We start from the raw sequence: 16,156 nt of genomic DNA, 5'->3' as shown, positions 1-16,156 counted from the left end.
TGATCCAATCCTGCGAACGGCGACACTGATAGAGGCGAGAAAAGGCCCGGAGGCAGCCAGGGCAACATAATCTGAAATCGGAAAAAGGAAAATAATAAGGGCACAGAGGAGTTAGGATAATGCATTCACTATAGAAGTTCTGCAAGAAATTGTGCAGTTCCCGCACACTCTGGGAATCTGTTACGTGAAGCATTCTGTAGGTGCCTGGCTGCCCAGCGTTGTTGGTGTTCCTCAAAACGATACGAGGTGGTCCAACGCGTTCCTGTGAATTGAGTAGTTGTGTGTGTGTGCGTGCGCGAGCACACGTGTGTGTGACGACAGCACAACGACGGCAACCACGTTGTAGACTATCACATGACAGTAATTGGATTATTTCTAAGCCTGCCGCTCGAAACGAGCCTACGACATGGAGATCCTTTGCTTCTACACGGGCAGTGGACGAGCGTAAGTGAGAGAAACGCGAATTGCGACGTCATCAATGACTACATGTTGTACAATCGTACGTACACGTGGCTATTCCAGGTGGCGTATGTCACAACGAGACTACGTCATTCGTACTTCGGTGAAGAACCGTTGTGCAACGTCGCATAGCTTCTTCGTAGCGTAAGCCGTTACGAGGAAAGTACTGCGCAAAGTGGGCCGGTCCTTCAGATAGTGTATGTCTAACACGGCGCCCCAAAGTGCGGGCAGTCACAAAGAAAGAACACAACAAAGTGACACGGGGTACACGCACCGAGTGTTCCAAATAACTGGCTGGCTCTGGAACGAGGTAAGCATATGTCCGATAGAGACCTAATCAATCAATCAATGAAAAAAAAAAGCTAGTGGCCTAATGGTTAGAGAATCCGGCTGCTGTGTTCCACGGCAGAGGTTCGATTTTCACATCGTCTTGCTTCAAACGAGGCGTGACGGGAACCTGCCGCGAAGTGCCCAGAATGCTTCGCATTAATGTATGCCCATAGTAGTCCTGTGTTAAGACAATCTGCGGCACGTTGATTGATGCAGGCCTGCAGGCCGATGCATATGTTGCCGCTACGGTCTCGTACCGGTACACCGCTGTTACAACGAAATGTCGCAGCAGACAGAAAAGAGAAGAGTGAAACAAACTTTCCTGTTTAGAGCAGTTGTTAGTTCTTGCTAAGAACCGTTGCTAAGAATACGGAATAGGTCCCTTTAACCGCGATAATTCCAAGGTATAATTTTCGTAATGCTGGGTTTGACACCTACAAATCCGAAATTTTAGCTTTTCTCGCCCGCTGGAGCTAGGTTTCAGTGGTGGATTGCTCAACAAATCAGTTCCTATTTAATAGTTTATTGCTACACTAACTAATTTCGGGCGTTTTTTTTTTACGGGGGGGGGGGGTAAAATACTCTCTCTCGCGAGACATAAAGGTGATCAATTTATTCTAGTTTTTCATGATGCGGAATGTGTTTGCACTGTACAGGTCCAAACACATTCACATGCACGCCGCTGAGGGGGAAACACATTCGCTCGCAGCCGCCAAGTATAGTCCGACGGACCAGCCGTGGTCGCGTCCACAACTTGCTGGAATCTTCGTTTATTTTGCTGCTCAGTTCCGCGTTCGCGCGACGGGTTCAACGCACTCGGATTTTCTTTATCCGCGGACACGGACCCCGCACGCTCCGTTATCCGCGTTCACATCTGCGCGCACTTCGTCGCGCCTGTCGTCGGGCGACGTCATATTCGGGCTCCGGACGGCACGGCCCCCCTCCCGCGCGAAGAATCCCCCTCCACGAACTCGCTGGCTGTTGTCTCAATCTTTGATCGCACGCTCACTCTCTTTCTGTCTTGATTTACGATTGGGCGGTTCTCCCCCCTCTGTCCCGCCTATCGGTGCTGCCGAAGTTCTGACCCGTCAACCTCCATCAGTCGACGGCTTCCGCCCTCCCCCCATCGTTTCCGTGTTCCTTTTACAGCCCGTGCCAGCGCGTCCTCCAGTGGCGAGCAATTAGGAAGCAGTAGCTATGAGGCACAAGGGTGTTTACGGGGTGAGGGGGAGCCTTTCTTTGCTTTAATATAGAAAAGACGCGGAGTGAATGGGAGAGAGGTGCGGTCATCATCTGCGGATGTGTTGCTTTTTCTTCGTCGTGCAATTTTGCGATTGACTGTAGAGTTGGCCGTCTTTATCTTCGGAACGACTTCTGGGTCCTCGCTTAATTGCCTAGCGCAGCGGTGGGAGTCGGACCCCCCTTTCATCCTCTTCTCCGACCCTTCGCCGTATAGCAGTTCCCGAGCGACCGCGTTGCCCCGCAACTCTCGGAATCAAATTTGGGGCGATCGCTGTGTGTGGGCCTCCGAATAAGAGGAGTCTCTATGGGTTCCATAGGCCGTTCCGTAGACTGCGGCCATAACGCGGGACATCTGTCACTGTTGCGAAACAAACCCCCGGAAAAGTGGGCGCAGCGAGTGAGGATAGCAAAGTGCGTGAGGTGATAAGCGCTCTGGGGTGGACTGACAAATTATTCTGTGAAGGACATGCCTTCAGTCTGCGTCTGGCAGTCAGCGTGGCGGCCGGCTTTCTTCGTACATCACCGGGCTGTTCTCGCAGGAGGGGGACAGTGAGAGAGGTGTGGTGGCGTTACCGAGAGAATAGATTTTGAAGTACACTTTGTGCCGTCGTTAGGAAGTGAACAGAGAACACATGCGAGTGAAAGCGGGGCAACCAAGTATTATAGAAAAATAGACCAAACCAAGTAACGAGAACGGGAAGAGAAAGACGGAAAACCACTTCACAGAAGCAAATTGCCCTATTAGGCCTTCCTACCCTGTACAGAAAGCATTTTGAGCAGGACTTACGCATTCTGCAAGGGTTGAAGATTGGTTGAGTATATAGGCAACGTTGCATCTTGAGTGTGTTCACAGCGCACGCATACTTTCGAAAACGGGACAGGCAGAGAGGGCTCTATTACTCGGCCTGTCCCTTTTCCTAAGTATGTGCGCGCTGTGGACACATTCAAGGTGCACTTACGAAGTCGTTTTTTTTTATGTAACTGCTCGGCTGCTTCCTGTTCGCTCCAGTAATCTTCAACTTCATTTGGTACTTCAAACATGCGCAGCTGACCTGCAGCGGGCGCAAACGCCTACCGAACTAGGGCGGTTTGTTAAGCAGCTAAAGTTGTATCGGAGGAATTGGATGTCCGGCAGGCATATGATCGTTACAGCAAGCGATGCTACAAGTTACTGCTGCCATCTGTGAGCGTTTTAGTTGATCAAACGCCGTCGAACTCACTCGGTGCGACACGATGTGTGCCTATCAGCATAAATCGCTGTCGCTCTTAGCACGTGTAACAGATCGCGCTAGGTAGGCTTTATTTCTTCCTTCACCGAAACGAACGTGCGGCCATCAGCGATGTTTTCGGATGCCGCCAACTTACAACAGTGTTTTAATGCGTTAGCATTCTTAGGGTACTTCGCGTGCTTTCTGGGGGCTAGCTGTGTTTGTATGTACCTTTGTATCTACCCATTTTACCACGTACTTCGGTCACTGCCTAGTCCGTTGTCGAATGGGTAGCGTATCGGGTTGCTGTGTTGAAGGAACAGACTTCGAAACCAAATCTCGGATAAGCTTGGGTTGCTGAGTATATAGCAGTGTGCAGATACGTGCTGCTCTTTCACGCCTACATGGGTCACTGCAGATGTGCGACTGGGTATAGGTACGGCAGTTGAATGAAACCCTGATGCCGGCTACCTACGGCTTCTCCGTGCCCGACGTGAAGTACTGGGCATATGTTCCACTCAGTATGTGTTGGCCTTCAATGAACCTCTTCGATACCAACTTGGGTCACTGGGTAGGTACCAGTAGGTGTGTGCCGCTCTCTAACGAATGTCTTTGATGCCAACTTTGGTAACTAGGTCTGTGCCACTGGAAATTTACCTCTCCACAACGACGAAAAAACTCGGTGGGACCCATCTCACGGTGTCTGTTGACGGTAATACGTAATACACGGTAATACACTGAATCAAAATAGTGACGACGTACGGCCCCCGTGGAAAATAATTACCCTATAGGCTCGTATAAGGGCCGCACTTCATTTCTAGAATATTGGCTGTGTGTGGCCCTTACACGAATCGGGCCGACGACGGCCCGCTAAAGCTTCGTACTGTGTCTGCAACTGTGGCAGAGGGTGAGTAAGGTGCAAATGACATAACAGCCGAGACGACGCACCACACTAAGAAACAATGATGCGCCGGCGGCGCCCGGAGCCTCGTCGGCGGAAAAGCAGCTAGCGTCATCTAGCGGCAACGGAACTAACTTCGCTCTTACTCTTTCGCGCTTGCCTAAGAACACTCGGCGTCCTCTTGCGCCGCCACCGCAAAGCTTGCATGTGGCCTCAGAAATTCGTGGCGCCGGGGCTTGCGAACGCTGAGACGCGCGCCATGAGGCAAGCGGTCTCCTCTCTCTCTCTTCTTTCTGAACGCGCTGCGCCATCTATTTCCAATGTCGAGAAGTCCGCAGGTGGCCTCCGATGCGAAAAGCGTGGCGTGTCAAAGAGGTTCGTTGAAGAGCGACAAATATGTACTCATACTCGGTGACACAAGTTGGTGCAATGATTGCTTTCTATACCTGTTGCCTCAACACAGCAGCCCGACGCACTAACCATTCGACCACGGACTACCCAGGAACCCAGATAGGCGGGAAAATGCTTACACGCAAACCTACATAAATACAACCATAAGTAGTATTCAGCCGAAAAGTTCGTGAAGCACCCTATATACATACAAAGCGCAAAGTGGCGTTCCTTCTACAACAAACATTTATTTTCTTCGCTCTCGTGATACCTCTGAGTCGACGACTCGCACTTCCATCCGTCTAATTTGATGTTTGCATTTCGGCATAGCTTGTGAGCGATGTTGTGCCTAAACACAACGTGGCATCGCCTTAAAGTTGCTACCTGTGCGGTCCATAAACATGAGCACTGCATAGTTCAGCAAATTGACTACTAATTAATTTACCATACGAATTAGTTCTACAAAATAGTTAGTTCTTCTTTTTTTTGTATGAATACTCTCCATAGTCAGAAATAAATGTGAACAGGTTGTTTTAATTTTCTTTTATGTAGCACGGTGTTTGAAATTTGTGGGGTTAACGTCATTTCATTTAGGTATCCATTATCAGCGCAGTTATATTGTCCACACATACATGTGCCTGCGGATTCGTGATCGTGTAGGAAGGTAAGCATCGTCTTTTAACTAGTGTTAAATGCGTAAGCATTTATTTGTCAACTCATTGAGGAAAACCGTTGCTGATGCGTGGTGCTCAGAGGCCGAGTGTCTTAACCACTGGGCTAAACACTCACGCTTGCAGAAAGCGAATGTGTTATATGTCGTGTTGACTGTGCTGTCGCGCAACACTGACAGATAAGCAGTCGATTAGTTAATAAGGATAAGGAGTGATGAGATGAGGCATTATATGGGCCTGATCGCTGTTGGTAATAATTTGACGTGGATGAATAAGTTGCTAGAGTAATAAGGACTAATAATGGTCCGCGCAATTCGGATAAGAACTTATAAGGGTCGGATCAAGTCAATTACGTTGATAACGACCTATTAGGGTCGGATAATGTCCGATAAGGTTGATAAGGACATAAGGATCAGCACGATTCCGATAAGGTTGATAACGACCGATAAGGCTTGACGAGGGTCGGATCGAGTCCGATAAGGTTGATAAGGGTCGATGAGGGTTGGATCTAGTCCGATCAGGTTGACAACGACCGATAAGGGTTTATACGGGTTGGATCAAGCGCCGAAACCGATTACAAGGCCAATGAAACATACATTTAATGAACAGTCTACTGCTTCGTCAAGCGCGGAAAACGACGTGCGTCGCGTCGTATGCGTGGAGATGAGCAAGTTGCAGGATGCTTACGCATACTTGTAGAACTACAGCAGAGTCTCTGCGCAATTTTTCCCCTCCTATATTTTTTTTTTTCTAGGAACGTTTGTCGCATCGCTTTTCGCACACGGCCTTCAATTCGCTTTTGGAGTGCTTAATGGCGTATTCGACGTCAATTCAGAGCTCTGCTAAAAGTACTATCAGGTCTTGCAAGACAATTCTCAGGAGAGGGAGAGAGAGAGAGAGAGATAAATGAGATGAATACTATAAGGTCTTCACAGTTCCCAAGCTGTGTTAAATGTCGTTATTGGTGCTTCATTATCGCCATTCTGGTCCACCTATATACTCGCAGTAATGTTTATCTGCTGTGCCACATACGTTTGAAGCGCTGCTCGTGGCTGAAAGGCTAGCTGCCTTTATTTGCCTTTTTACCTTGCTTTCCCTACCAGTTGCCGCTGTCATGTCGCGGCCACGGAGCAAGTGGTAGCGGCTGATCAATGAACGCACCCGTGAAGTGTAAATCATTCGTCCACGTGGCACGACGCCTTTTCCATTCACTCGGCGCCAGGGGTCCGAGGGCCCCTGCCCAACGCGTATACGAGCATATGCAGTCTTCTCGTGAATATTACGCGGATCTCCGAACGACGTCAGTGTATCGGAAACGGGCGACCCCGGCGGCGCTTGCGTGCGTCGAAGCCTTCTTCGACCGCGGGGATGCGTCTTCGATTCTCTTCACGCGTTCCGCGTCGTCGAGTCGAAGAAGGTCGAACTCGTTGTTACGGCATCGCGCCCAAGGGAAACGACCTCAGGTACTACCCCCCCCCCTCCCCCCTCTTTCCTGCCCCTTCGCCGCATGGGCGCGATTCAGAGCCGCCGCAACAGACGACGTTGCCACGCTTCGGCGTTATCGCTTGCCGGAAGAGCCTTAGCGGGAACCCTGCTGATCTTGCATATAGTTCGCGTCTCGCCTTGTATGAAATGCGTCGGTGTGTATCCGCGGGTGAATGGCGGAGCTGTCGCATTATGCTCATTTCTTTTGTATTGTTTTCTTTCCCTCTTAATTTCTTTCTTTCTTTGGACAATATAGCTTTGAGAGAGAGGGTGAGGAAAAGGCGTTCAGCAAAAGGAAACATTCAATCGCTCCTGCATGCCTGCAACCATAGTCTGGGCTTGTCACCGCAAAACCGTGCAGTGTAAGTGGATCGCTAGCGCCGACCGATCAGGAACCAAAAATTCACGAAGCTCTCTTTTAAGTCAAGAATGATTTTAAATGGGAAGCATGCCTTGCGGCATAGGTCTCCTGGCAAGTAGTTTTCTTGTTCGTGCCATTCTGCTGGCGCTAAGAACGAACGCGAAGTCTGATTTTACACCTACGGAACACCACACACTGCACGTGTTCCGCTACACGTGGTTTTGGGGACGTTCACGTCACAACCGCGCTATGTACGTACAAAGCGGGTGCTTGGAGAGGGTATGGCGTCAGCCTGCTTCTAATGCATAGAACCTCAGCCGCAGTAGTCGAAACGGAAATGTCTTCCAATTATTCGGTTGGCGCCTATATCCCCCAGTTTCCCCACCATGTAGTCAGCTGTATAGTACCCCAAGTGTGATGATTTAGCTCGCCTCAACGTACGGTCTCCCTGTACAGCTTCGGCCACGATGCACTGTATTAGTGCGGCTGAGCGCCGTTCGTGTCTAGCACATCCACTTTTACACCTATGCTTCAGTGCCACTGTGTTGCTCTGTGCGTGTTGTGGAGTTCAACAAAAGGTGCTACTCAATTATTCACCATTGAAGCGGTTTGGCCAGCGCTTTCTCTATTCCTTTTTTTTTTTTCTGCGGACTTGCTCAGTGGCACTGTCTTGTAGTGGTTATTTGTGGGCATTGGGGAAAGATCCTGCTCGATAGTAAGAAACCTTCCAACATCCTTATATCGAAGTCATTCTTGTGCGGGCTGGCGTTTTCTATGCTCCTTTGTGATATGCGCAGCCGAGTCCTTGTGAAGAGCCGAGCAGGAAAGTGCCCAATTCCGTGCGCGCGCGGCTGAGGCACGTTAGAAAGAATTCGGCCTTGTATGCACTACGCATTGTATCCGTTATCCGTGTGTGCTCGGAGAAGAATTGGCGGACCAGTTCCGCTGGGCTGACGCTGCTAAAGTGGTCGCGGACCTTATTTTTGACTGCTAGCAATATCGATTTAACTCAGGAAAGAAGTACAATGCTCAAATGGGCGCTTGCATACTTGTTTGGCTCGCATCTCCGTATATCCTTGGTCTGAAAATATGTGCCGAGTCTCCAAGCGCATGAGCAGCCTGTCAAACGATATGCGCTTTTTTTTCTGTATTCTTTTGTGCAAGCAGCGAGCGGTAGCAAATAATTACTGGCGCCATTTGCAGCTTCCCATCGGACTGAGCGTCGTATATGCCTGGATTCTCCGAAGCGCTCTTGTCCGCTTTAAAACTCTGCAGCGTGTGCACTCCATCGGGTGCAACACGTAACGGGGATTCAACCGAGCACTGCATTCATATCGCTGCTGTGGTAAATCCGAATTCGTTAATCTGTTAGCACGGGGGGTTGGCGAGCAGAAGTGAGATGAATGCGAGAGAATTCGTCTCACTCGCCAACGAGCTTTTAAAGGAGCACAGCAAACAGTTGGACTCGGCAAAGATAATAGTTACGAGAGGACACAGCGCACGAGGCAAACCTAACGTGCCTCTTCTTCTCCCCCCCCCCTCCCCCCGCGGTTGGGCCAGTCACATCCTGACCGCGTTGGGAATCGGAAGACGAGGCTCCCAGTGTCGAGAGCGATTCCTTTGTCTCGCGTACGCGACCTGCGGAACCGACCGCTCGTCCAGTGAATGCCGATTGTCTTTGCAAAAAAACACGGCATACCGGGGCACTCGCGCGCACGCACTGTCAAACCCGCGGGACGATTATTCGTGAGGGAAGGGGAACAAAAAAAATAAAGCAAGGAAAAAAAAAAGAAGCTATCGTGCGTACGCATACGACTCGCGCATGCATCTTCGCACGCATCGCTCCGTGCCCGCTGCACGCTTCCTCTCGCGGCCTCCTCGCGGACTGCGCACGTGCATTCTCTGGCGCATACGCGGGCCAGACTTTGAATGAACGCTCTTCGCCTTCTTCGCCGTGAGCACGCGGTCTAGCTCGCCCTTATGCATGCCGCGTGCGCGGCTCTCGGGAACGTTTTCTAGGTTGAGGAGAACCGCCCGGCCGGCCGGCCGGCCGGCCGGCCGACCAACTGGCCGGAAGGAAAGGAAGACCCCGCCGTACACACGCCATGGGAGCGGGCGGCTATAGCTGAGTCGGCGCTCACTTCTCTATCGAGGCCGGGGCTCCGTGACCTCTGAACCGCGCAGCAGCGCCGGACTGCGGGATGGAAGCGGCTCGTTCCGTCTTTCGGCCAGCCAGAGCCATCCGATTGTTTTCATAATCCGTATTGCAGCTTCTGCAGCAGCAGCAGCAGCAGCCAGAGGCGTTTACTTTCTCCTCTCGCTTTCGCGTGTGGCCGTGGGCGCTCATTTTCGGCGCAACGCGGCGGGAACGTATGCGGTGGCGTGAAATTGGCGTGGCCGTGCCTGCTATAGTGGGTCAGAGGGAGAGAGAGAGCACGCTTGGTGCTTTAATGCCGTGGCGTTAAGCATAACGACGCGTCGCTAGACAGGTATACAGCCTCTGATACGCAGAATGAGCGTGTTGTCGGTCCAGCTGCAACTCGTGAAAAAAAATAGGTATTCAGATCTATGCAAATCGAGGGTGACCCGAACGCGAAAGCGAAGACTTCCAGCTCTCACCGTCGGCGCCTGTATACACTGCACGGGCCGGTTTACAAATTTGTACGCTCGTTGCACGTGCCCTCTAGGTTGCTGAACGTGCATGTATATACCAACGAGATGTACAAACGATAACGAATCGTCTCTTTTTTTTTTTTTTTTTGTCGAGAAAAGCGCATCGGCGGTGTTGCAAAAGTGTGCACGAGGTAGTGAAAAAGGTCACTGCGAAGATCTAATGACCTGAAATTCGCCGCCGCCATTATAGAGACGAAGCGACGCGGACGAAACTAAGTTCACCGGATCACAAACCTCAGCATTCACTGTGCTGCACGCAACTATATAGCGGCGCGACGGAGTTCGCACTCGTACGCCGCCAGTGACAGACCTGTACGCCCTTCGCTGTGTGTACGCGCACTTGCCCTGCCCGAGGCGCTTCTCCGCCGCTGACATCACAATGCGTCATTTGTTTGCCGAAGCGGAAGGATCTCCTTCTTCTCGCGGTTTGCCTCTTTTTTTTTTTTCTGTGCTCCATACTCGCCGCGCTGCAGGCCGTCTCTCTTCATTCACTGTCGCTCGCCGCCGTGCGTGTTGTACGGGCGAGTTCCCATCTTCCACCCACAGGCTGGCCAAATGCCGACATTGAGCCCGCGTACGTACCTCGCCGAGTGCGCGAAGATCGCCCACCATTTCCCTCCCGCTGGCTGGTGCATGCGCTCTTACTTCCTCGGGGCGGCGGCAGGTATTCGCTGCACGCGCGTCCGATGCGCTTCCTCCGCGTGGGAATCTATTGTCCTCGCTAGCGCTCGTCTTAAATGTCCTTGATGTGAGCCAGGAGGAAGCATCGCAGTTTTTTTTTCTTCGTTTGTTTAGTCCTGCCTGGTCAGCAGGCACCGTGCTGCTCAGAAACCGTATACTGTGTACGTGAATTCCTTTTCACGAAAGGAATGTTAATTGAATTGCCCCAGATTTAAATTTGTTTTGCTCGTCCAACGAATGACTCTCCGAAAACATCTAGCAGTCCATAGCACTGCTCAATGGAGAGCGCCTTAGAGATGTGCCCCCAGCTCGCATCAACAACTGCCTGAGAATGTGCGTGGACCACGGCGGTGAGCTTCCTCTGAGTTACGCGCTGCAACAACGCTTCTTAAAGTTAAACAGTTAAACAATGAACGCTTCTAACGTTCGTGCGAGGCGCAGGTCTGGTAGTTTTATGCGAAGCATATTACGAGAGCTCAACCCAGCTCCTCAGGCGCGGCGGTGTCGCCTTCAATACCACGTGACACCGTGACGTCACGACAGAGAAGTGGCTTTGGCTCAACTCTTGCAAGATGGGCTGGGTGGGAATCGAACCAGGGTCTCCGGAGTGTGAAACGGAGACGCTACCACTGAGCCACGAGTATTTTTTTTTCTTTATTCTGCATTCCAAGAGAGCCAAAAACTGAACTTGGCAGTTCTCGAGAATCGAAAATCAATAAAAAACATAAAGGCAACAAAAGTTGCATTATGCCACGAGTACGATGCTTCAAAGCGGTACAAAAGCGCCTCTAGTGAATGCAGTGTTGCCTTAGAAACGAGCTGTTTCTAGGCGTGCGTCGCTTGCTCAGGCGCACATTTCGTTGCCGCGCCGAAAGCTGCGTTGCTCGACGCTCACCGCGTCCGATGCGGGGCGCGTAGTCGCTGCGCCGTAGCCCCTTGGCGGGTCGACGGGAACGCTGTCGCGTTCCACTCTTGAAGGCGAAGCAGAGTAACGCATGAGTTGTTTCTTCGTCTAGCCGAACCAAATATAGCCAAGCAACAGCAGTTCACCAGGCTAAACAGTGGTTCAACAACTAAAATAAAGGCTAGTATGCTTCGCATACTGGGCTTAACCTTACTTAAGCCACAGCCATTTTTTTATATAACTAGACCAATTGCGATGCATTTGCCTGCTAGTGCATTTTAGCGAGCATATGCGTATACAGACGCGTAACCGCCTCAAGTTTGGCGGCAGAGGAAGCCTGCCCAAGCCGAACGTGCTATAGCTGCTTCCAGAGCAATCGTAGTAGCAGCCACAGGATCTAATTTCGACTCGATCTCGATCGCACTCCTAGGATGAAAGTGGGAGCGCCTGCCACCGAGCGCGCTGAGATGAAGCTCGACGCTATGAATGAGCGAGGTGAATGCTTTCAGACAGCTCGATTTTGACCAGCCAAATCGAAATCGTCGCGCAAGAGCGCTCTATGAAGCGCTCGAAAGCGACTGCAATCTAATGTATTGCTGTTTAGTTTTCGTTAGTTTCTCTATACCGATGGACGTTGCCGTCCTGTGCGAGAGATGGTTCTTGAGATAACGGCGCTTGGCAAAAAACTCCACGTCCAGCACCGCACATAGCTATAAACCTTATTCGTGCATCGTTCGCGGTACCGGGAGCAGCCGAACTAGCACAGATGTATATTCCTCGCCTCATTTAACCATTCAGCAAGTCCTTAGTCTGGGTCTCTCTTCTCTCTCTCTCTCTCTCTGTGCGTGCGTGCGTGCGTGTACGTGCCCTGCATGTTTGTCAGTTTAATAAACAAAACCCAGTTGCACGAGCGACCAAGCGGTTCCAGTTTCACTCCGCCCCCTTATATGTATGCGAAGTCCGGCGTCGTGGGCGTTTTCGCTCGTGTACATCTGGGCACATAAACTCGCGCTGTCGTGCACGCGCGCTCAATTGATGCGTACCGAGATATTCAAAACGGCCTCGTGAACAGCAGTTGGACTTATAAGTTTTGTTGAAGCTGCTCTCGCTTTTTCGCGTTCATGTGTGCGCCCAGATTGTTCAAGCCGCCATTTTTGTCTGTTCTATTTCCTTTTCTGCGCTTTCTTTCTTTGCCGTAGTGCCGCGATGAGACTGGATTGTGTGATACTGAATAAGCCCAGCTGTACTTGGCCACTCAGCACGTGATAGAAAGGAACCAACACGAAAAAGAAGCTTGTGACGCAAGTGGGCCGATCTTCGTAGGTGTAGAAGGAAGCTATTTTGGTCGCTGTAAAAATATTGTGGCTCGATGAGGGGGAGGAGAAAGAAAGAGAAGGAAAAAGGGACTTTAGCTAGTGTTAACCCAGCTGGCTACCCTGTATGGAATACTATTACGGCCACATTTATTAGCCCTCTTCCAGAGTTCATTAGGAGACACAATAAAGGACGTGCTGCGGTAATGTCATTCAGATTGCGCACTATAAGATGGACGGACGGAGGAACGGACGGACGACACGTATTCTACTGATACTTAGTGTGAGGAAACGCAGGTTGTTGAAATTAATAACGATGCTTTTTATGCCGTTTGTCAAAGGCTAGTAGAAAACTATGGTGGGTAGGAGGGACGATCAGTCTAGCATGGTAATCTATTAGATTGTCAGATAATTTCTAATTGCCAAGCAAACATTTCTGTGCCTGAACCAAATAAGGGTGGCTTCAAAAGATGTGATCACAGGCACAGATAAATCTAGGCCAATATTGCGAAGCGTGATTTCCAGTAATCTTTTTTCTTATTACAGAAATACGCATACAAGACAAGAAAAAATGGTCTATTGTCTCCGCTTCGCCACAGAATGAGCATAATGGTGAAGGGACCAGATTAGCACTGTGCTGACATTGTCGCTTTAGCGGTTTGGCTGCTTTTGCGTTTCTTCGTCTTCTTATTGAGAGGGAGGACGAATCTATGGTTTAATTTAGATCAGTTTAGTTTTACGAAGTCGATCATTACCCGCCGTGGTTGCTCAGTGGCTATGGTGTTGGGCTGCTGAGCACGAGGTCGCGGGATCGAATCCCGGCCACGGCGGCCGCATTTCGATGGGGGCGAAATGCGAAAACACCCGTGTGCTTAGATTTAGGTGCACGTTAAAGAACCCCAGGTGGTCAAAATTTCCGGAGTCCTCCACTACGGCGTGCCTCATAATCAGAAAGTGGTTTTGGCACGTAAAACCCCAAATATTATTACGAAGTCGATCATTTATTGGTGTAAGCGTTACTGTTGCCAACATTTTTTACAGTGCAATGTCCTTAACTTCTCACATCCTATAACGTCAAAAAATATGTTAAACGTGCATCTTTCTATCCATTTTTACTGTAGCTTGCTAAGTATTATACCACTAGCTAATACGTGTATCTTTTACGGCATCGGTGACTTAGAGAATAAGCCATGTTAGCGAATTCTAGCATAGCGTAGTACGCGACCCACCTTAGGGGTTCACAAGCGGCCAAGCGGATCAATTGCGCGTTCGCTTTAAGAACAGAGCGAGTTGTGGCAAACACATTTGGGGAAATAACTACTTTTAAAATCTTGTTTCTGAGGGTTCCTGCTTCTTGTTGTTGTTAAATTACTTTAAACAAAAAGCTAGAGAGAAAGGGTGCATAGAAAGGCAGGTATATTAACTAGAGGTAGTTCGAGTTGGCTACCCTGCACAGGTGGAAGTGGTAAGGGGATAAAGAAAGTGCTGAACGGGAGACAGAGAGAAAGAGAGTAGCACAAACAAACCGTGTACACTATAGCGCGGTAGGGGGCGGCGTTCTTATAGCCTATCGTGAAGGCCTGTAGACCGAAGGAATCTTAGTAGCGCGAATAAGGCCTTCTGCACGGATGTTCTTTGGGAGCACTGACCTAGAGCTTCTGATAGTGGACAATTTTCCAATTGGTCCAGCACTCTGCACATCACTTGAATTTCGGCACTATAGCGCGAGAAGACACTGATAATGTGTGCAAGCGACTCTTCACAGCTGCATGTGCCGCACGTGGGGCCGTTGGCCATTTCAATAAGAAAGGCATAAGTGTTTCTAAATGCGACGCCTAGTCACAAACGGTGCAACATGGTCTGTTCAAAGTCGTGGCAACCCAGGCAGTGTAGATGTACCTGTATATCCGCAGAAAGTGAACAAAAATGACACGTGATGGAAGCGTTCGAGTCCCACAGGGGCAACGTAAGAATTCACGGGTTATCGATCGCTGCCTAGCTGCAGCGTCAGTTCGCGAAAGCGGAATGAAAACGCATTGACCGCTTTCGTGTGCATATCGGGCTGCTTCACCGGCATGGTCATTCTCGCTGATATTGCAGGGTCCCGGAAGCCATTGAAAGGTTGTCACGTCCCCGATGGATTATACGTTAACTTTGCGTAGGCACAAGCGGAGTGAATGGACTCCATAGTAAGAGTGAGGCTACTCCATCTGGGATTACGAGAAGCCTAGAAACTGCGGTTACATACAGGGCAAGCTGTCGCTCCCAAGTAGGATTCCGAAGCACTTTTTTTAAAGAGCCTGCGTAGCTATAGTTGTGCACACTGAGAATGATAACTGCGACAGTGGATTGCACATAGCGCCTCGCTTCAAGCGTTTTCAAGCGCATCGTCGCTGTGTGGTCGTGGGCTTTGCGGCGGTCAGAGGCCAGTCATCTCTCGCCCTCGTCCTCACGTGATCCACTGCGTTCGGACGGGCTCAGCCCGAAGACCGAGTGTAGTAAAGGCTGCTGGCTGCGCCCACAAGGATTGTTCCACTTGTGCAGACGATTCTTTTGTCCGAAGCGGGTCCACTTCCAGTGTCGTCCCATATACGAATCGTTGTTTTCGTCTTCAAGAAAAGTCTCAGCACCGAGTATAGTGGAGATGTCTCTGTAACATACACTTGTTAACTTTAACACTTAAAAGAAAAAAAAAATACGATGCTATTCCATACATAGCTTCTCCCGAGGCCCGTCGGGAATGGCCGCGCTTTCACTCTGCAGCCTTATGTCTGCCGGATGGTATTGTTTGATGTCTATTTGAGGGCTCGCTGCCTGAAATTCGTCGCTCGTGGTGCAGCACTCGGCGTTTCTTGCCGGCTTTCGACCTCCTTTTGTTTTCCCAGAGAAAATGGTCCTTTGTTCTTTGTCCCTCCTCGGTTTCAATTAACTGTCGCATTTGGGCTGGTCTCCTTGCTCATCGGTCTATTCTTGCGAAAGGTGCCGGGGCGTCTCTCGACCTCTAAATGTAGCCTATCGTCTCCGCAGTCGAATCATTTCTCTTCGTCTTTAAGTGCGCTGTGTCCAGCTTTGAAGGCAGTGCCTCGAAATTGGGCGAGCCTTTTGTTTTCGGACAGCACATACAAGGATGGAATAACGTTTTGTTCTTCATAGAAGTCTGAGTAGTACTTTTCCCCCGCGCCTTTCAATTCCACCTCGCACCAACCACGTAAGCAAAACGAAGAGTGTGACCTCGTAGTCGAACTCTGGTCGTAAATCAAGCGCGAGAGATAATGCCCTACTTAGCGCTCTCATCTGTTTGTTATACTCGTATCTCGCGTGTACTGCATCGGACCCTCGGTGAGAAATTACGAAGAGGCGAGGCCGCCCGCGGTATGCCCGTTCAACCCACTGGTTGCAACGTCAGGTCTCAAGCAACCGAGCACGTTGTGCGGAGTACATTGTACACTGTGGCCACGTGAATATTAAAATGATTCGGCCCTCCGATAAGCTCCTTACTAGCTCTTACCTAAAACGTAGCATATGAGGGAGAGGGATG

General features: G+C 50.2%; 1 protein-coding gene across 2 annotated transcripts in view; it reads left to right on the top strand.

The window, feature by feature from the left end:
* Nucleotides 1-16,156, top strand: part of a (arc) — a 221,854-nt gene that overhangs the window by 77,512 nt on the left and 128,186 nt on the right. The window lies entirely within an intron of this gene.

Source organism: Dermacentor albipictus, chromosome 2 (assembly GCF_038994185.2).
Source record: "Dermacentor albipictus isolate Rhodes 1998 colony chromosome 2, USDA_Dalb.pri_finalv2, whole genome shotgun sequence".
Lineage (NCBI taxonomy): Eukaryota > Metazoa > Arthropoda > Arachnida > Ixodida > Ixodidae > Dermacentor > Dermacentor albipictus.
The sequence above is the reverse complement of the archived record's forward strand: the minus strand, read 5'-3'. Positions and strand labels throughout refer to the sequence as shown.